The following is a 21172-nucleotide window of genomic DNA, read 5'->3' as shown; positions in this document are numbered from 1 at the left end:
CTGAAGTGAAAAAGAACAAAATTCAAACATAATTAAAATTAGAATCAGGAATTCACCTAAGTGTTCCCTTAACCCATTAAAACCCCTCAAAACTCAGTACTTCAGTCATTTACAGACTTAGATCCAAAAAAGTGCAGCTCTTCCTCAAAAATGGTAAGGTTTCAAGAAAACAGCATTGGGATTATTTCTGTTTGCCATGGAGAATTTTCATAATCAGGGTATCCTTTAGGAATCCTTAAAGATAATCTTCCTGTCCTTGACAAACAGAACCCTTTTTTCACTGTGGAGAAAAAGTTTATGGGCATGCAAATTAAATTCTTACAGGATTTGAAACAACATATTACAGTCTGAAGTTTGTACTAGGATTTCATAGAAAAGTTACTCACAGAACTGCCATCAATGATTGCATTAAAAAAAAAAAAAAACAAACCAAACCCAAGAACAAACCTAATTTGTGTTTATAAATCATACAGATGGTCTTGAAAACTCATTTTGGTCATTGATATCAGCCATGCATGCTTATCAGCCCTCATCTGCCTGATCACTTAATCACCAGCTGATAGGTAAGCATTGGGGTAAATGGAACCCATCATTTACTCAAAGGTGAAGCAGGGAAAGTCTTTTAGGTACAGTCTCACTACTACCACGAACAACTTATCTTCGAAGGAAAATAGATAATTCTCAAAAAATCTAACGTCATGCCCGGATCATCCAAACACTGCTGCACAAGCAGAGCCCTGCATCCCCTTCCTGACCAGTCTTCCCAGTCCCCTGAAGTCCACAGTACACTGTTAGGAGCAAAGAGCTCATCCCTGTGAAGCCAAGTGCAGGTTCAAGCATGTCCTGCTTCCATCTCTCCTCCAGCCACTCACCAAACACCCTACCCCTCATCATCATGATCCTTATTTCAGTTCCTTAGATGTTCTTGCCTCCAGTGCATCCCATTTTACCTCGGCAAGGCTCAGAGCAAGTTCTCGGGGTCAACCTCTCAGCTGCTTGTGGCAAACCTTGCAGAAGTCCTTTGAGGAGCGTGGAGAGAAGCAGGACAGCTCTGTGCCTGCCCTCCAAGGGCACGTGGCAGAAGGATGCTCACCGTCTGCTGCTGCACAGTGCTTGGATTCTCAGCTGCATCTGGAGTTGGGTAATGCCAAAAGAGATGTCCTTCTGTCAGCCTTCATCCGAGGTAACACCAACCAGGTCCGACCAGTTGCTGCGTGACTCCACCCACTTAATGCAAAGTTTCAAACAGCCTGTTATTGTCCTCCATTGGTTATTATTTTTTAAGCTAAAAATTGCTGGGAAGCGTGATGTAAACACTGAGCAAACACAGGGCCTTTCAGGAGCAGAGGGGCCGCTCATCTTGGTGCGATGCTGAGTTGAGATTGCGAGTTAACATCACACCAATGGCAGAGGCAGAGCCCCCATCCTTTGCATTCCACTCCACAGTTTTAACAGCAAAACTATCCTACTTGGAACTGATCCCTGCCTTGAACAACTTACAGTCTTAGGCAGGAAAAAATTTCAAATTTGTGCTTGATATTTAAATCTGTGTTGCAACATGAAGACACAAAGTGTTTTGGGATGAGCTAGCATGTGTTTGCAAGGTTCAAACTGTCACTTGAGAAAATCAGAAAGAAGTGTGAAAAATGATAAAAAATGAAATGGCTTAGTCTGTCATGTTTTATTTGTTCATCTTGTAGATCTCTTATCTCTCATTTTGCTACTGGATGAGTTACCTGACTTTTCTTTGAAAAGGTGACAGAAATATTTTAAAGAGAGGAGAATAGTTCCCGGGGCAGATTGTCACCACATTCAATCACCATGAATCTTCATAATTAGATTGCATTAATTGCAGTAATTTTATTTTTTAGTGTTTTGATAATGATGTCATTTCACATGGTACTATATTGTTGCTATACTATTATGTTCACATTTCTGATCAGACTTTCCTAGAAATCTTTGTTCCTGTAGGTGTATGTGGGGCTTCTCCAACCTAAATGATTCTATAATTCTGTGTAGACACACATGACAAACCTGCATGCCCACATTTTAATGTTAAACCCTTTAAGTATAAGGGTGACTATTGACACCTCCTAAAACAAGGGTGTACAGGAAAGGGAGACTCCCTTTTTGGTATAATCCTTTCCACTGACTGATGAGTTATTCCATATCTAGCACACACAGATATGAACTGGGTTAAAGTGATTCTTACAAATGCTAGGTACAAAAGCATTTTCAAGGTTTCCCCCGCACACACTTTTTTTTTTTACAAAGCTAGCCTTGAAAGGTTGATTTCTTCAGCTGAATATTGCCGAAGCAAATATATGTTACAACTCTATGTCCCTAATAGAAAATTAAGAATCAAGGTTAGTACGGAGTTCAGGGAGTTCCTATTCATCTCTTCAAGACTAAGTTAGTCCAGTAAAGTGTTGAACTAGCCACATTAAAATTGAATTGTCCTCTGCTCACATAATTAAAGTCTGTTTTTGGGTTGCAAATTGATCAATTAACCAGTTGCCCAGAGAAGTTAAGTAAACGAAAATTAAGAAATGTTTAAAAGAGGCACACACAAAAAAATCTGCTTTCAAGTTATCCTAGGTCATCCTGGGCAAATCTGGGTTCAGTGATAGTTAACAGAACAGTGATGTCTGATAGGTCTCTGATAAAGCATCACATTTGAAAGTATTAATGTTTGTTTTCTGTATTATTAAGAATTCATAAACAAAGAAGGGCTGATTTATTAGAATTTAAGTGCCCCACAGAAAATCAGTATGTAATCTTACCCTCTGATTTAATTCTATAATATATAATATTGGACCAAACCCTAATTTCATTCTATCCTCACCATTTCTTCACACTTAGAAGGAACGTTCACTGCACAAACAGGTCACTCAAAATTTAAATTAATCTAGTTGATTCAATAAATTATTCTCAAATAATTTGAATTCATAGATTTTACCTATACAGTGTATTTTGGTGCCTGTGTTCTCACAGGAGCTCAAGAAATGTGAATAACTCCTTCATTAAGAAGCCTTTCTCAAACCTGGTATTATAGACCCAAACCCTACCTGAACCCTCTGCTGCAACATAGACTCAACTGCAATCTGCTGGTGCAGATTTCAGATGCCTTACAAAACTCAGTGACTTTGCCAAGTTAAAATTAAAACAACAAAATATTAAAGGGGTTTTGATTTAAGGTGAGGACATTGCTGTCTCACATCCTAGGTGTAAACGTGTGTTATGCAATTTTTATAGATCAATTCCAGCCAATATTGAGCATCAAGTGAAGCTTAACTTAGCCAGGCTTTTCTCAGAACACATGAAGTGATTATTTAGTGACTTTCCTGCTGCCTTTCAGCAGCCACTGAGACACCACAGATCTCCAGTGTTTAAGACAAGCTCACTGGGAGAGCAAGGTATCCTCATATTTGTAACAAATTAGTCAGAGGATTTACTCCAGCTGACAGGCATGAAATGGGTTTTTTATGCTAGTTTACTAATACCAGGAAAGCCCACAGCTCAGCAGCATTGTCAGATGTCAGCACTTCTGTGCTGGCTTCTAGAAATCTTTGCACTTTAATGGGCTTAACTGCTTCAGTATTATCTGGGACCTGGGTAGGAAGCAGCGAGCAACAAAATGCTGATTCTCCATCCCTTAGAGATGCCTGAGAATTTCTTATCCATGAGCTTGTCCAAGCTGTCCCTGAACTCATGCACAGCTCTAGCACACCCAGCATCCCATATCAAGCACTGTAATTGTGCAACTGTGAGGAGAATCATCTCCTTTCCTTTCTCCTCAGGTGTGTAGTGCTGTGGTGGTGTGCAATTTGTTCTATTTGTTTTATATGAGTTTATATGCTTTTTATGTAATGGTTCGTTCCTTGTAGCCCCCTATTTCTTTAATGGTTTCAACTTGTTTATCACAAAGTGCTCCCAGTTCGTTTTCTGTCAATCATCCCTTCCCCCTTGTCCCGAGTTGTCAATCCCCTCTCTCCCCTTGGTCGCCCTATCTATCACTCCAGGACCCTTCCCTGGCTTCTGGAAAGCTCCAGGGAGGGTGTCGAGTGATAGGCTGGGGCCCTGGAAATCCCCTCCCTCCATTTTGTGGCTGGTTCCCTGTTGCGAAGTTTACACCCCCAGTTGGGCCCATCTTTTATGTAATTGGCTGACCGGTTGTCGCCACCCGTTTACACCCTCCCTTATAAGCTCTTGCACAGCTGCTCTCTGCGCTCTTCTGGGCAGCAGGTGCAGAGGTGCAGAGCTCTGAGCTCCCCCTACAATAAACCAGCTTATACCCTGCACAGAAGAGTCGGCCCTTCCTTTCGCTGCCGTGGTCGCGTCTGACATCTACCGCCTGTCGCTGTGTGGGGGAAAAGACCCCACTGGGAGGAGGTGGCTTGCGTGGCTTGCCGCCCCGACCTCTGACGTTGCTGCAGTGTCACAGGAACTGAGCTAGCCTGCAGTAGCGCTGGTCAGCGCTCACTCCTAGAAAGGCACTGCGACACAGTGCCAGCTTCATTTCATGCCCCCTATTACTAGGGTGGAAGAAATGAACCAGGCATTTTGTGTTTGCCTTCTCCATGATCCTCTTCTTTTCACAGATGACATTCATACCTTCATCTCTGTTCTTGGCTGACTTCTGTTTTTCTCTTATACGCCAACATGGGAAAATGATTGCTTATTCCATCAGTATTTTGCTCTCCATTACCAAATCCAGCAAGGGAAATTTGTTTTTGTGAGGGATGAAGTGGCCAAATGCAGAGGAAGGTCCTTTCTGCAGCTAAAACACAGCTTTGTTCATTCTCTCCTAAAATCTCTCTTCTTTAGCAACATCTGTAAGCATCTTACATGATGAGGTACAGTGCATATAATAATCTACAATTAAAAAATGGCCTAATAGGGATAATTCGGGCAAGTTATTGTTTAGGATTGTTTATGATAATTTTTTTCCCCTTTTCTCTTAATTTTAATTATACCACTGTCAAGTCTTTATCTAGAGAATAAATTTTCAGGGCAGGGACCTGCCTATCTATGCACATTGCTGGGTGTATAATTCAGTTTTGGGTGTATTAATAATGTTTGGATATTATAGAGAGTAACAGTAACATAAAGGTCACCTTTTCCAACATATCAGTTGTAACATATTTGAATAATAATAATAAAAATTATTAAAATCTTAAATACCACCAAGTATTTTTTTATTCATTTCAGTCTGCTTGGCTGCTGAAAAAGATATGAAGGGGTTGTTATTCTTTATATCTGCTCTGCCTTTATTATGATCCAGCATCTAATACTTTTATTGATGCCAATCCCAATGGGATGACTCATAGAATAAAATACTTCTTAGCTAAAGAAAGAGTACCAAATGTTAAGTTCCATTTACTTTGTAATTTAATGTTAATATTAATACCATCTAAACTAACTGTTGTTGCATGACTTATTTGTAACTTTCATGTAAGCCCAAGTCTTCTTCTGACTTGCACGGGGTAAGATCTGAAGTTTGTATCTTAATACAGAAAATATATTTATTCCTGCAGTTATGCCTTAATTTTCATGAAAGAGAATTCCAGGTGAATTAGCTGGTCATCATTTTCTGTGATAAAACACTCTGGTGCTCAGTGCATATTCTGAGGACAATATTGAATTAAAAAGTACAAAATAGGGGCCCAAGGAATATGATATAAACAGAAAATTTTAAATCTGCAGCAACGTATTTTAAGGCCTATGGGCACTATGTGCATTGAACTAATTTTTTGGGATGTAAATTAGTAAATTACAGTGCAAAAAAATGAAAACAAAAAATTATATGAATTTATACAAGCCTTTATCCATTATTAAATGGAAACACATAACAAAACCCCCAGATGGCTCCATGTCAGACCTGTGACGTGATATGGGACCTGGTGTTTCTGGGTTTAATTGTCATTTTGCAGGTGCTGGTTCTGTTCCATCACACTCCCTTTAAATTCAGTCTAGCACAGGAATTTTCCAACAGGGCACTGGTATGTTTGTGCCACTGTAAATATGTTCTTATGGGCTATGGCAACACCTGTAATGCTTTCATAAAATTTTGTGTTTTGTGGTCACAGGTTTGTGTTTGTGCCTCATTCGTGTCGTGTCCAGCAAGGAGGTGTCAGTTTGGAGCTGTGATTTAGAGATTTCTTCCTCAGAAGAACTCCTGGAAACACTGGCAGAAGGAGAAGCAGCACATGGATGGCTCCCAAAGTCTGCTTTGGTGCCTCTCACTGGCTTTGCCACTCCCTGAACAAAAGGATGGCTTGCATATGGAATACTCTTTTATCATATTTGCTGATAAGAGTAACAAGGCTGACTGTAAACAGGAGGGCTTCTTTATTTTGCTTTTGAGCACTGTTGTTTCTTCAGACAACTTGGGGTTTTAGTATACTTGGAGAATACTATCAGATTTTTATGAATTTGTTGGCCACTACTGGAATTAAATCCAGTAGGTTTGTTTCAATGACGCACTACCTTCGCCCTCTGCTATTTTTGGAAGGTCTTGCAAAACTCCCTTGAGAGAGGCCAGCTAATACAGGGTAGACTAATGGAAAGCATCTAGTTAATAGCATCTTTCTGGAAATAAAGTAATGAAAAAGCATCCACTTATTTTGCAAGCCAGTTAAATCAGTATCACATTCAAAATGACTTCAGAAAAAATTGAGCATCATAATTTTGATTTTAAGCCATTTGGTTTTGAAGTTAAAAGATATAGCTTAAAAAAAAAAAAAAAAAAAAAAAAAAAAAAAAAAAAAAAAACAATCATGAGGAACAGGGAAATCTTTTTAAAGGGCTTCCCTAAATGAGAGTTATGAGGCAGGGCTACAAAGTATGAAATCATTTAAGCCTAAGGAATGTGGGAGTGGGATGTTGTAACCAGCACAGCACTCAATATTACCACACCAATTAGACTTAATAAGTTTAACTGGAGTATTTCACAATGTGATTCCAACCCAGCCTTTTTTTAAGTGATCTGAAGTGATTATCATTGTTTTCAACAAGCAAGGGTACAAGGCTGCACTGCAGTATTGATTTCAGGGTTACATAGCTGTTTCAAGGTGTATATAGCTGAATCTGAGCACATGCAAATGTCTGAAAAAGCTGTCAGATTGCAGTGATACTTCAGTGATCTGTAACTGGACAGGCACTCAGTGCTAAGGGTGAACTGGAGAGTGAAAAGCATCGGGGTTGGTTTCTGTGTGGACTTCCTGCTTCTGAAAACCAGTTGGGTGGTTTGCAAACACATCACTTGTAGGTGATTGCAGCATCCAGACCTTGGTTTTTCAAGGAGCTGTGCCTGTTTTGGGATTATTCAACACTTATATCTTATGAAAAGAAATGGCTATTTCATCATCCTCCTAAAGTGCATTATAACAACAATGTGATGTGCTGCAGAGTTGCTAACCGTGAAGTGATTTGAGCAATGCTGGAATGTGCAAAGGAGGAAGTACTGACTGTTCTGGGAATTTGCAGTGCTAGTTTTGCACATTGTATATAAGTGTTTTAAGCAACTATCACCAGCTTTCTGTTATCACCAGCTAGACTACAGTTTAATTTTGTTGAGATTAATGAAAAACACCTATTGATCAAAGCTAGAATTGAACCAGAGGTGAGAGTCAAATGACACCTGGGCTGTCAAATGGCAAGGGGAGCCTCGAACACAGACTTGGGATGAGAACATGCTGTTAGCCAGATGTTGGGAGCTAGGGGTTGCCAAAATCCTGGGGGCTACTGGTTATATGAAAAGCAGTCAGATCCTGCATCAGAAATAATAAAAAGTAAGAGATCTGCAGACAGCTTGCTCCACTGCCTCAGATCTGAGCCTGGACGTCAGAACCTGACCCAAGCAGATGCAGCATTTGGACAAGAAATCAAAGTCCAGCTTCATTGATGGCAGTTTTGTGGGTTCTGAGAAAACCACCTCTTTTTTTTTTTTTTTTTCTTCTGTAAACTTCCTGACAACCTTGAAAACACACATCAGAGGGATTGTTCTTCATGTACCTGATGTCTCTTCTTTAAGTAATAATTCTCTATCTGCTTTAAAGTAGAAAATTTACCAGGTGGCATAAGCTAATACTCTTTCTTTATGTAGTTTTCAATTTATAACACAGAATTAAAGCAATATGGAAGATAAAGGTAAACGCCTTTATAGTTTTTTAGTGTAACATAGCTTTTAAAATAACAAAGTGCATTCACTGGCATGCAATCTTAAATACAGTAAAAATGTCACTTCAGGATTTCTTGGTTTTTCCCTTAGAATTTTTCTCTGCTTTTCTCTGTTTATCCCAGAAAGATTTAATATTGAAGTTTTTCTCTTGTCCTGCAGCAATACTCTACAGGGAGCAGAAATTTAATAATCTAAATTATTACTTCTTATGCACTGTGTACATGGGCGACTTTTAACACGCTTGCTGCACTCTCTATGATACACAAGCAAGATATTTACTGGGCATATCTTTTAATGCCATTGAAATTAAGTCATTCAAGTGACAGAGGAGAGAATTATCTTCAGACGAGCACAGAATCCATAGACAGAGGGTGAGTTAGGTACGTGTTTTCAAGATTTGCACAATCTCCGTTGTGTAAATGCTGATTACAGGGAGCTCTGGGTCTCAAATAGAAGCAATTACAGCCCTCCCCATCTGCAAGGAGCGCTTGCAAGATTGTCATTCACAAAGGCCGAAAAGTCATGGCATGATTGGTATCCCATTATAAGATAAACTTAATTCTTTCATTAATGATTCATCCCCCCTACCCTGTCCATAAAGAAAAAGTATAGCAATGAACAACTTCAGGACAGTGAACAGCAGAGGAGTGACAATCTCAGTCACTGAACTGGGAGAAGGAACAAACCCTGAGTTCTGCCTTTCAGTGCCATAAATGTTCATATGTCTCAAACTGACGCAATACATACATCTAGAGAATGGATAAGGAATGATAACATATCTCAAAAAAATGATTACTTTGTAAGAAAAATCAAGGTCTCATTTTACTAGAGGGTTCTCTGAATAGCTGAAGTGTCCTCCACACAATCAGCCAGGTGGATGTGTAAATACCAGAATCTCTGTCTACCCCTATTTTCAGTTGATTTGCAGAGACACTCCGGTCCTTAATTATGTCTGGTGATTCATCTACTCCATCAGCCTCAGGAAGGAACATTTTCTCGTTCTCAGGCTGGGGTCTGTGCCCTGACAATGCTCTCAATGCTCAATGCTCATCCCAACCTCCACCATCCCCCTTCACACTGCAGTCAGCTAGGAATAGGGAGCTGTGTGGGGCACCACCCCTCCCCAATCCTTAAACCCAAACTAAAAAAAACCCAGGCTGTATTTCATTGCTGGCCAGTTCATTACTGCCTTAAAATAGCATAGCCTCTAAACAACACATTAATTATCAGCTTGTCTCATTAGTTAATCCCATTAGACTGGTATAAGCAGGCATTTTATCAGTAGAATTGAAAGTAAATTCCTACGAACATCACTTTTCTGGTTGCATTTCCTGTCATACAGTAGATCAAGAGGACTTGAAAACACTCTTGCTTTGGTGTAGGGCAAACTTGGTCTCATTTCTTGTGTTCAGGTCAAAGGGCATCTGATGATGTTTCAGGGTAGGATAAATGAAGTAAGATGGTAGCACAAAGAGAATGTTCTACTTTTACAACCGATTTGCATTACCGGTGTTCCTAGGGAGCCTGGCATGAACCAGGACTGCAAAATGCCAGGCACTGCACAGGAGTCATGTCAAGATACTTGCAGCTAATCTTAAATTAGAGCAAGAACAACTCAGTGAGCAAGTCTTCCCTCTGGAGTTTGCGTTACCTCGGAGATCCACACCTGGGACACAACGGGGCTCCATGGGGCTCAGTCTGTGAGATGCTGCGACTGCCACAGAAGTATCATTTTACTAACCCTGGCATTCTCAGATCAATTCACCACCAGCCTAAAGGGCAAAGACTTTAAAATGTCTACTTAAAATAAATTCCAAGTAGTTTTTATTATCAGATATTAATTTCAAAACAGTATCTAAGGGCTTGAAGTACTGCAACACTCCATGATGGTTTAGAAATTATAAAAGATTTTAAAAGACATGTATAAATCAGGGAAAGAAACTCTTGTGAATTGAACTTTAGGATCTGTGTCTCAAAATGTGCTTGGAATTTCCTATGAAGCTAATAAGTATGATTACAGTTGCAGAAACACCTGAACAGTGCAAGCATTTTATTACTCAGGACAGGATCAGCAACCATCTGTAGAAATTTTATGCAGAAGAAAAAAGCTCAGAAATTAATAGAAAGGGTCATGACATTGAGGGCAGTTCTGCATGCACCTTTTAACTCCACTTCAGAGTCATTTCCATCATCCTTACTGCCTGTTGCATCAAGCAACACCCAGAGGCCAGAGACTCAGAGACAAAAGGGGACAATCCTGATCCCGATCAGGCAGCAGCTGAAATGAGCAGGAGGGCTGGAGGAAGCAGAGCCCGACAGTGATGGACCAAGCAAAGACTGAGACAGCTGACAGCAGTCATTGCTGCCTCCCCATCACTGACAGGAGTTAATGGGATCTTCTAGGTAAGACCATGCTGCAGCATCCCTTAAAAGGATTTAAAGGAAGCAGAGATGCCAATGATTCTGATATTTTTGTCCTTTCATATTTACTGCTTCATGACACTCCTTCTGTGCAATTTATTCTAGTTTATACCTGTGTTTTATAAATGAAATGTTAGAGCTAGTTGAATTTCCTTCTATTAGATGATCTGCAACTTCCTACTCTCCATGAGTGAATAAAAACATGACATCTTAATTCCTTTCAGAAATCACAGTGAGAAACTACATTTCCAGTAATGAATCAGATACTGCTTGGAAACATCTTGGTGCTGTTCAGTGAAATTCACATTCTACTGAAGCACCATGAATGAAATAAGATAAAATCTGGGAGTTTTGGCAAGTGGATGGCAGTATTTGCATGCAATCATGTATCTACAATGTCAGCTGCATGCTGTTATTAGAGTTTAGGATATAAGGGTATATCATTTGAGATCTTAAAGTATATCCACACAGTTGGCATATTCCAGTATCTTATGTCAGGTAGAGAGTTACAATTTATGTTATTTGAATTCTCAAATGGTGTAAAAAGTTCTATTTATGTACATTCAATTCCACAGGAATAAACCAGACATGGAGTAATAAGATATTTGAATATGTCTGATGTCTTAGATCATATTTGCTTGAATATCTTCTGAGAGACATAAAGTTGACCATTTAGTTCAAATCATTGCATTGAAGATACAGCTGGAGACAACTGTGTTAAAAGGATTTAACAGAAATTTAAATTTGTTACATTTTTAAGTAGTCTGGTAGTTGAGGTAGTTTCTCTGGAGACTTGAGGATGATTATACACACTACACTTTATTATTATTTCTTTATTTGTGCTATTTTGTGCTATAAAATAGAAGGAATATACACTGATTAAATGAGTGTTTTCACTGGTCATGGCATAGTTAGAGCCAGAGTTACAATTTCCGAGTGTTACAGAGAGACGGATAACAGCTGACACTCCTAAATATCCTTCAGTGAAACTCCAGTGATTTGGTTTTTTTAATTGATGCCTTTTTATTATTTTTTAATGGCTGGTTACCTCAGGGAAGTGAATTAACAGAATTCTTTACTTAGTTTCACAACTTAATGGTGCACTTTGCACCGCCCCAATCCCTGCTGAGCCAATAATGCCAGCCTGGGTTGTTCGTTCACCTGTCCTGTGGTGGATGTACATGCTCCTCCTAAGCCACTGCCAGTCCTAGAACTTGAGCCCAGCATGCTCTCATCTCCTCTCTCCTTCCTGCACATCACCTGCAAAACATTCCTGAGCTAGGGTTCCTGTGTTGAGCATCACAACAATGCCCCCAGCTCTTCCCAGGGCAGCTGCAGCCTCCCTGCAGGTGATCCTTGGTCCTGCCCTCATCAGGCTCCTGCTCTTCCTGCTGGGGCTGAAATGGGATTTTTAGCTCTTGTGTGATGCTTTGTAATTTGTGCCATGAGGCACCTGCTCACTTGCAGGTCCCATAAATAAATAGGAATGCTTGCAGTGAGCTCTAATGGAACATTTTAGCTGTGAAGTCCCTGAGCCTCCAAGGGAAAGGCTGCAAGGGGGTGCTGGAACTGAGCCACCATCACTGAGGTAAATTTGAGCTGTTTTGGAGATCATGTAGATTTTCCTAAATCTAGTGTGTTCTTCTGAACTTGGTGATGCTCTCTAGCAGACAAGTTGGAAAAATCTGCTAGCATGAGCACCTGAAAGATGGTGCTGAGGGTACAGGTAGATAAAGCAAACAAACTGGGGAAAAAAAAATCCCTCAAATAAGTGACCAGAATAAGAAAATTCCAATTGAAAAGGTTTTTCTGAAGGAGAGAAAAAATTATTAGGGGTTTGAAAAAAAGAATAGAACCGTTGTTTTGATCTCCTTTTTGAGTACTTGTAAGTATTAAGGAAGCAACAAGATATATGATAAGTGTTTGGTTATAGAGGTACAGGCATGAATATGAGACAAGGTGAAGTTGTGGGGTTTTTTGAAAGCTGATTCTGCAGAATCTCTCAATTTCTTGGTACTTGCTACCCTGTTCAGCACAGTAACATCTTCTAGATAAAGTATATCTGGTTGTAGAAAGCGGCAGGTTTTTTTAATGAGCATCACAACTATTACTGTTAATCCTTAACAAATTTCTCGTGAGGAGCAAGTTCACACTACCACCTAGTGCAATTCCTGTTCCAATGCAACAGCATTATTCTGCCTGGTCTTTCTTATTTATAAACTCCTTGGAATAATTAGTCTACCTGAGGCATTTATTGTCTGCAACATTAACTCTATATTAATGAAAGAAACACAGAACACAACGGGATTTCTTCCTGCAAGTCCTCTGTAAATAGTGCCCCGTCTTCCCTGCTTTATCTGCCTATTTCCTCTCATGTATATAGCAATTTTAAGATAGCAATCATGCTTTTGCACAACAGTACACGCCTACACCCCTGCTGAATTATGCAGCTGTGGGTTTATATGAATGAACGGTGGTTGCTCTGTACAAACACCTTTGTTTGAAATGTGATTTGGAAGAGGAGGGTAGATTGTCTTGATCTCATGTGCTGTGGTATGTAAACCACCAGTAAATCTTTAAGTTCACAAGAATTAGTGTTCTGGTTTTAACAAAGAACAATATGGATTACCCAGCTAATGTTGCTAATTCCTAGTGTGTAGCTATTACTTTGGTGCTATTCTGCTTCTTTCATGAAACAATGTATATTTTTTAAAAAGGTATGTCCAATAGACATTCTCAAATGATATAGGAATTATTTAAATAAAATTCTTAAGGGCGAAATGTAATGTTGTTCTTTGCTATGGCTGTGTAATAATACATAAAATAATAATAATATAAAAAGAACACACAAACCCATTGTCCATTTACAAGGGACTTTGGTGTTTGAGTTTTCTTTATATAGGAATCCTCATTTGTCTCAATGAAGTATTTTACTCAGAACTGGATATTATCCTTTTTAAAAAAGAAGATACAAAAGTTGATATTTTTAATTTTTGTTTAATTACCTGGCTTTACTTTAATGCTCTCTCAATAGGAAAAATATATAGAAAATTAACTTGGTGCTCAGCACAGCTTTCTAAGACATGTTTTCTCTAATACTAGCTGTATTGGTCCTTGTTCAAAAATATAGAATATATACTTACTTTGTTTAAAGAAATAAAAAAATTCTATTCATAGCAGTTCTGGTTATGGAGTAACTAAACTCTGAGGGAACTACATACACTTTATTTCAATTAGCAAGTATTTTTTCTCAGACCTCTTCTTTTTTTTTTTTTTTTTTTTTTTTTTTGTCCCTTTCATTTCTGTTCTCCTCTATAGAGCCCAGAAGGATCAATCTCCCGATAAGCAGTGGATATCTCCTCATAAATAGCTGAGAAAAGTCAGTAATTTGGAATTCCAGTTTGATCTGGGCAAAGGGATCTTGCCCACATGTAAAGCTAAGTGTTCAAAGCTTAGGCTTCAGGCTTAAAGGGACAGATTGGTGCTTGATGGATAATTCCTTGGGCTTTAGCAAGACTGGAAGGGGCTCAAATGGGAGCAGAATATAAATCAGTTTATTTAATAATTACAGTCAGCAGTATTGCAAGTATATCACTAGAAGCTGTATCTACCTTTTTCTGGCAGAGTGAATGCTTCTAAGAGAAACATCAGCTGTGGTGTCAGTTTGCCCACCATACCAGCAGTGGCTCTTTCTGTAGTGTGCTATCTCTGGTTTTGCTTTCTCTGTTCTGCTTCCATGGCAGGCAGCTGTGCCTAGGGATGAACTGTGGGAGCTTTAAAGGAGTGGCAGTTTGTGATTGATGGCCACAGAGCTCCAGGTGAATTTTGAGATGTTGGGCTGTGCTCCCAAATACACTTTTCAAGTGGACTCCTCAGAGAGATCTGCATAACAGCTTTTTAGAAGGATGCAAAAAGGGGCAAAGAGCTTTGGTATATTTTTCCTCTCTTGTGTTTGGAACAAAATGTGCTAATGCATAAATTCCACTGAATTCATTAATATGTAAGGAGGAAGTTTAGCATCTGCTTGGAATGGGTTTTTTTAAATTATCAAATTTGAAAGTCCATAAAGAAAACACATTTGGCTGAGGCTCTTCATGTACAACAACAGCTTCTGAGATGAATTTTGGAGTGCTGAGGAAATTGCAGAGGCGTGAAAGCTGTGAATAACTTATGAGCATTTAAAAAGGACTGGGAGCTAACCTGATATGATCCAGCTAAAATAGTGGAGAAGGGCAGAGGATTTCAGCGACGAAGGTTTAAACTATAGGAATACAGTTAATAGGCTTGATTTAGGTTTTTGAGAGATTACAGATGTAATCATACTGTGCTGATAGCACATGATTCAGCTGCTAGGGGACATTGAGCAAGCATGATGCGCTATTGCTCATTTAAAGTAGCTTTCAGACTGTAGCACCTACAGTCTGAAACTGGTGGGTTAGGAAGACAATGCCAGTGAGAAATATACCTCCAGTGAGGCTGTTTAAAACTGTTCAAACTCATCCAAAGATGAGTGCTCAAAGGAAAGCGATGCTAGTTTAATGCATAACCTGATTTAGATATAAAAATGACCACAGATAAAATATGCAGGTGACAGAGGTCGGCAGCATGACAGATATTGATGATGAAGTTGCACAGAGTAACATGGATAGTTTGGTCAACAGAATGAACCCATGCAATTAGTTCTGTTCTAATATATTTGCATACTGAGTTGTATGTCTGAAAAAAAAAATCAAATTTATAACTATGGAGGGGAGGATGGTATCCTTGAAAACAGCAACTTTGAAAAGTGCTTATAAATCTTCTTGAACAACTGAGTCAACACACACTTCTAATGTGATGTGTGAGGTAAACAGATTAATGTGAATTTGTCAATCTATTCAAGCAGGCAGTGTGTAGGAGTAGGGAGGCAATTTTTTGTTTATATAAGCACTGATGAAGCCAGTACTAGAATATTGCTTACAAGTCAGGTGTCAAGTGTTTCTGACAGTGGAAGAAATGGAGAAGGTGTGAAAAGAAAGCCACAAAGATTTTTCCGAATGCTGGGGGAAAAAAGCCTTACTGTGAAGGACAGAAAGAATGCAATTTGTTAAGCATATCAAAAAGGATTCTGAAAGGGAACTCTTGATTGTAGCACAGAAGCACTAACACGTGGAAAATATATTAAAAGGCTTTTTTACCTCGAAGAAGAAAATATAAGGAAAAATGAGGGTGAGATGCCACAGCTAACACATTCAAACTCTCAGTTAGATGAAGATCAAGATGCCAATTAGTCAGCAGGACAGGTCTGATACATCCCCACTCTTGGAATCTTCAAGCTGAAGCTGCTTCTTGCCAAAGGATGGAGGGTTGCCTCACTAGGTCATTGGTCTTGGACTCAGAGTATGATGCCTCCTCCCTGCACACAGTATATCTCAGTGTACTCCCACTCTGCATGGGATTTATTTTTGCACAGAAATGGCCTTAGAAATAACACAAACATTTTAATGGCAGTGTGTCCAACATCGTTATATACAAAACTGAAGAAAAAGGACGCATAGAACAGTAGCAAAAATTGTTTTCTGATTATGATTATAAAATTGTCACACAAGCGGGAATTTTTTTTAGTAACCTGATAAACCCACTAGATGGCACTGAAACATCCCTTTACAATTCTCCCTTTGACCAACATCCTCATTATCCAAATATTTTAATCAAGGCCAAAAGGAATTTATGAACCAGAGTATGAAGAATCTAAGAGACACAAAATTCTGATATTACACAAGTTATTACACTTTCTTTCTCTCTACTGTACATAATATACTGTTCACAGTTTATTTTATGATTATCTGCATTATCTTTATGCGCTTAAATGTTTGGAGGCTTTGTTTAAGTGAACTTAATCACTACCAAATTGTATTAAATCCTCCTTAGAACGTGGATTTTGGCTAGGCATTGTTGTCTTCCTGCTAGAGTAAATTTAGTTGAATTAATAACAGCAATTCTCTATTTGAAAGTGAAAAAGAGGCTATGTGTTCCTTTCTCACTAGGACATGGCATCAAAACTGCCTTGAATTCTATTAATACTCAATAACAGGCATTACTGTTCCAGTAAGATGCAAGAAATATGCTGTGTATTTAGAAAGACGCTTTTCTGGGTTTTCATCTATATAATAAATTATTTACAGGTAAAATTTATCACTTTGAAGCTTTTCCTTCCAAACAAATAGATGTTGCCTTTAAATACTCAAGGCATTTAGTGGGAAGAAAGGAATCAGCTCCCATTTCATATTTTTCCCAGAAATTTTTAAGATCCTCAGCTATTCAGATTGTGGGGATGATCACAGGAAAGGTGAAACTGATAAAAAAAAAAGGGAATTAATTATAGATCTGGTTGAAGAAATATAGAGGGCATATACAAAGAGTGTAACACATCTGGTGTTTTAAAATTCAAAGTGATAGAGTATTAGGCTCTCTGATAACATTTTAGTCAAAAAATAAAAGAAATGTTTAACTAATGGCAGTCTCATGCTGAAAACACATTCAAACCCCGCACGTGTCAGCAGGTTGACTCGAGGAGGCTGCAAATGTCTGGATGTGCCTGATTTTTGGCCCTTCAGATAATGGGAGCTGGCATGTCCCCTCCTTGGGACTCAGAGTCTGTAAGTGCTTTCTACAGTTTGGGATTTAGGAGCTTTACTTGTGAGCCATGTGAAAACTAACCTTCTGTAGAAGAAGGTATTAGTAAATACAATTGTCTTTCAGCCCAGAATACAGACTCTTTGCTACACAAAGTGCTAGTAACAGCAGCTTGATGTAGAATATTTTTTTAAAAAAAGCATGAAACTTGATAAACTCAGCCCCAAAAATTCACCAACTGAACAAGCAAATAATTGCAAAAGCCATTTGGACAAGGGGCTAACAAATCCTAAGCAGAAAAATAAGAATGATGAGAATTTGGATGGTGGGGCTATCACTACAATATGTAAGCACTACACATCAGCAGCAATCAATAAAAGAAGCAGAGCTACTACTTGCTTAAATAACCTATTGACAAGCAAGATGTAGGTCATTAGACACTGAATCTGATCTGTTACCCAGTTACCACACCGTAGTGTCACATTTCACTTCAGAGAGCTGGAACTATTTTGTTGATTCTCTTTGGCCACTATCTGTTTCTTGCATTGTCATCCTTGAGAATAGGTGTGTAGCATAGCTGCTGAGCGTGTTATCTTTTTCATGGAAGTCACCTGGAGGCTTTTTTATGAGGTCCCTATCTCTTGGTTCAGCTCAGTCAGCGGTGAAATCCTTTCTTGTTTTACAAGCCACTATCAAACTGAAGATGACTTGTGCTCAGCCAGCTGACTTGCTCTACACCTGAGCTGAGTCAGGATGAGCTTAAACATGGACTAGCATGACTATAATAGAGAGATACCCACAGGCTCATCCAAATTCACTCAGGCTGAATGCTGTGATATCAGAGCAGAAAGCACCTGAACAGGTCCACACAGATCTTGGTGGCTAATTTTTTTTTTAGATTACTCAACTGTGAAGCTCAAAGCAGGCAACCAGCCCTGTAGCTGGGGACTGTCAGCTCCCTCTGTGACTGAGGACCTCATAAACTGGGTCAGCTGAACAAGGGTATGGGACCTCAGTTGATGTATTTTCCCCGTGTCATACAAAGGAAATTTTCCTCATTAATTCATTCTCTCATTTGGTTACAGATACTATTTTTAAATGAGTTTTTTTCTTGCTATTCTTCATCTTATGACATTATTTTGGCACTATCAGCAGCTCAATCATATTAATGTCAACCAATTAGTGATAATTTGTGTGGGCAGTGTTGCATTAGCTAACTGTAATTTCATTCAGTGGTCAGGTATTGTAGTGGTTTTCTTGTTAGTCTTTGAAATGTTCATAATAATCTGTTCATAATAATGAATAAAATAACATGAAAATGTGGTAGCTTAAATCATTCTTATAAGATACAAAATAATTGCATTTTAATTCCTTTTATTTGCATGGTTTTTTCTTCCCTTGTTGTAGCTGTTCCTTGCTTTAAGAATAGCTACAGCTCTGGACAAATAACATTAGGTCATGGGGGCAGTTTTTGCACAGTTACCATATGGTTTGTGCTCTGTGTCCTGGCCAGTTGGGAGTGTGGGTCCTCGGGTCTTCTGCTCCTCAGTGTGGCCTCTGACCACGACTTTGTCATTGTGTATCTCAGTTTCTTTGGCTCCTGACTTGTCCTTGCTATGCTTCCATAGTCTTAAAGCTGTGATCTTGTAAATTCAGGGTTCAACAGATGTCTCTTTAGGGCTCTGTACTCGGTCCTTACTCATCCTGGCTGGAAAACTCTTTCGGAAAATCCAATGATTTTTTCATGAGCCATCTCATATCCATGGCCCAGCCTGATTAGTATCCTGCTCCATTATTTCAAATGGATCCTGGATCTTCCTTTGCAGTCACCTGTTTGCATTAGGCTGGGAAGGGCCTTTGACAGAGCATGGCTGGGAGCTGTGATTTGCTAAGATCACGCTGCCCAGCTGTGTCTCTGTACCTGGTCACAGGAGCAGAGGGGCACCGTGGTGCCACTGGCAGCCTGAGGTGAAACTGCACTTGACACCCTTTTGTGAAGGAGTAGCGCTGGATGCTTGACAGTTCTTAATAGGAAAATGCCATAATCTAAAGTATTTCTCTGTCTCTTTTCACAAATGGGAGGCTTTTCATCTGTTGATCTTAAGAAACAACTGTTCCCAAGTCCAACATAGAAGCATGGCTAGTTCTTCCAAAGCCCTTTCCCGCCTCTAGAATAATATTTTGGTTCTACTATCTTCCTCTTTCTCATTAACTTTTTCAAGTCTTTCTTTGTCTGTAATTCAGTTTTTTCTTCTTTTTTTTTTTTTTTTTTTTTTTTTTTTTTTTTTTTTTTTTTTGTTATAAAAAGGGACAACTATCTTCATAGAATATGCAACCTGCAGTTAAAAATGCAGTTTTCATTATGTAATCTCTGAAAGAATTCACTTAAATCATAATAAGTCTGTGTGTTTTCATGGCAACCTGGCAGTTCTTATTTTTTTGTATTTATTAAGCATAGAAGATTTGCTTCTTTTGCATTCATTATTTAAAAGATTACTCATACTCAGTTTGAGAATTAAAAAAAAAAATCCACAGAACAAACATTTTTGCTTAATTTTTAATTTGAGTCTTAAAAATAGAAGTACTGTATTTGTCCAAAATTACACTGCTCCTGAGACAGTGGTGACAAATGTATTTTTATAGTTGGAAAAATTAGTATGTCTTACATTCACCCTGCAACGACTGGGTTAGTCTGGCATACTTTTTTCCAGAGCTGTTGAGGGATTTGTTTAGCCCAATAGGATTTGTATTGATTTCTCTTTTTTTTTTTTTTTTTTTTTTTTGTCATCTTTATTCTTGGGGGTTTTTCTTATATTGATTCTGAAAGCTTCTGCCATTTGGGTTATTAAAAATGTTGCTATATTTATGCTGTAATTCTGCTACAAAAATCACAAAGTCAGACTTTCATGCACACACCCCCAACATAAAAAGATGCACACACACAAAACTGAGTTTTCAACTGGTTTGCTGGAATCTGAAGTCTCTGAAAAGTGCTTACTATATATTTTTTTTCCCCAGATGATTTTTCAGGTGATACAGGGACATTAATGTATAGTATCAATTGGTAGCTGTTTAATGCTACTGTTCAATCCACTTAGACCAAAATTTCAAATATACATTTGAGGTAAACCAGTGAGCTCTGTTTACGTCCTATCTGAATATTTAATCAATATGGACCAAAGAGTTGTATAAATATGAGACCATTTTAAAAGAAATTCAAGGATTCTTGTAAATAAGTAGACAAACACAAAGTATAAATAGGTTTTCCTGGCTGACTGCCAAATACACTTAACATAAGCAAGTTCTCTTAAACTAATAAAATTACCAAGATAAATGTGGCCATTCTAGAAAATCCCAGATTTATGTTCTATCAAATTAACTCAGAAATAGCACAGCCTTAGCTGCCTGAAGATGTTTTGATATGTAACTGTATTATTTCAGATTTGATCAAAACCCAGAAACAGCAGTTGCTTAGCTTTAAAAATCAGATGGTCCCACCAAAGTCTGTGGGACTTAATTTAAAATCAAGCAATCCTAAAAGGATCTATCTTAGGGAAGAGAAAAAAAAAAAAAAAAAAGTCTTATAAGGATGTTAGCTCCAACAGCTCTGGTTATTAACAATGATAATTCCAACCACTTGGAATTATGCTAGCCAACCCAGTGGATCAGAAGGCTCTTTGATACCAGTGCTGCCGATCAAACCTTGCCAAACTTCAAACTGCAGCTGTGTTCCAAGAGGAAAAACTTTCTCCATCTAAGGCAGAATTTGGTCAGCTTCCAAAAGTGATTTATTCCTCTCTTCGTAATAAAACATTTTTTTCCTGTTTTATGTGTGACTGACACTCACTGTAGCTTGGAGGGCTCAGGGTGTAGAAAAACTAGTGAAGAGCAATTATCCATCCCACCCTCAGGTGGAAAGCATTGAAAAATATTTGCACACTCAGTGGGATGTGA

At 38.7% G+C, this 21172-nt stretch overlaps 1 long non-coding RNA gene across 1 annotated transcript in view; it reads left to right on the top strand.

The window, feature by feature from the left end:
• The first annotated feature begins 12108 nt into the window (after positions 1-12108).
• LOC120756078 (uncharacterized) overlaps positions 12109-21172 on the top strand; it is a 25094-nt gene continuing 16030 nt past the window's right edge. The window contains exon 1 of the long non-coding RNA XR_005702009.2: positions 12109-12191. This is a non-coding gene — a long non-coding RNA (uncharacterized LOC120756078). The remainder of the gene's footprint in view (positions 12192-21172) is intronic.

The sequence above is a fragment of the Hirundo rustica genome, chromosome 8, assembly GCF_015227805.2.
Source record: "Hirundo rustica isolate bHirRus1 chromosome 8, bHirRus1.pri.v3, whole genome shotgun sequence".
NCBI lineage: Eukaryota > Metazoa > Chordata > Aves > Passeriformes > Hirundinidae > Hirundo > Hirundo rustica.
The sequence above is the reverse complement of the archived record's forward strand: the minus strand, read 5'-3'. Positions and strand labels throughout refer to the sequence as shown.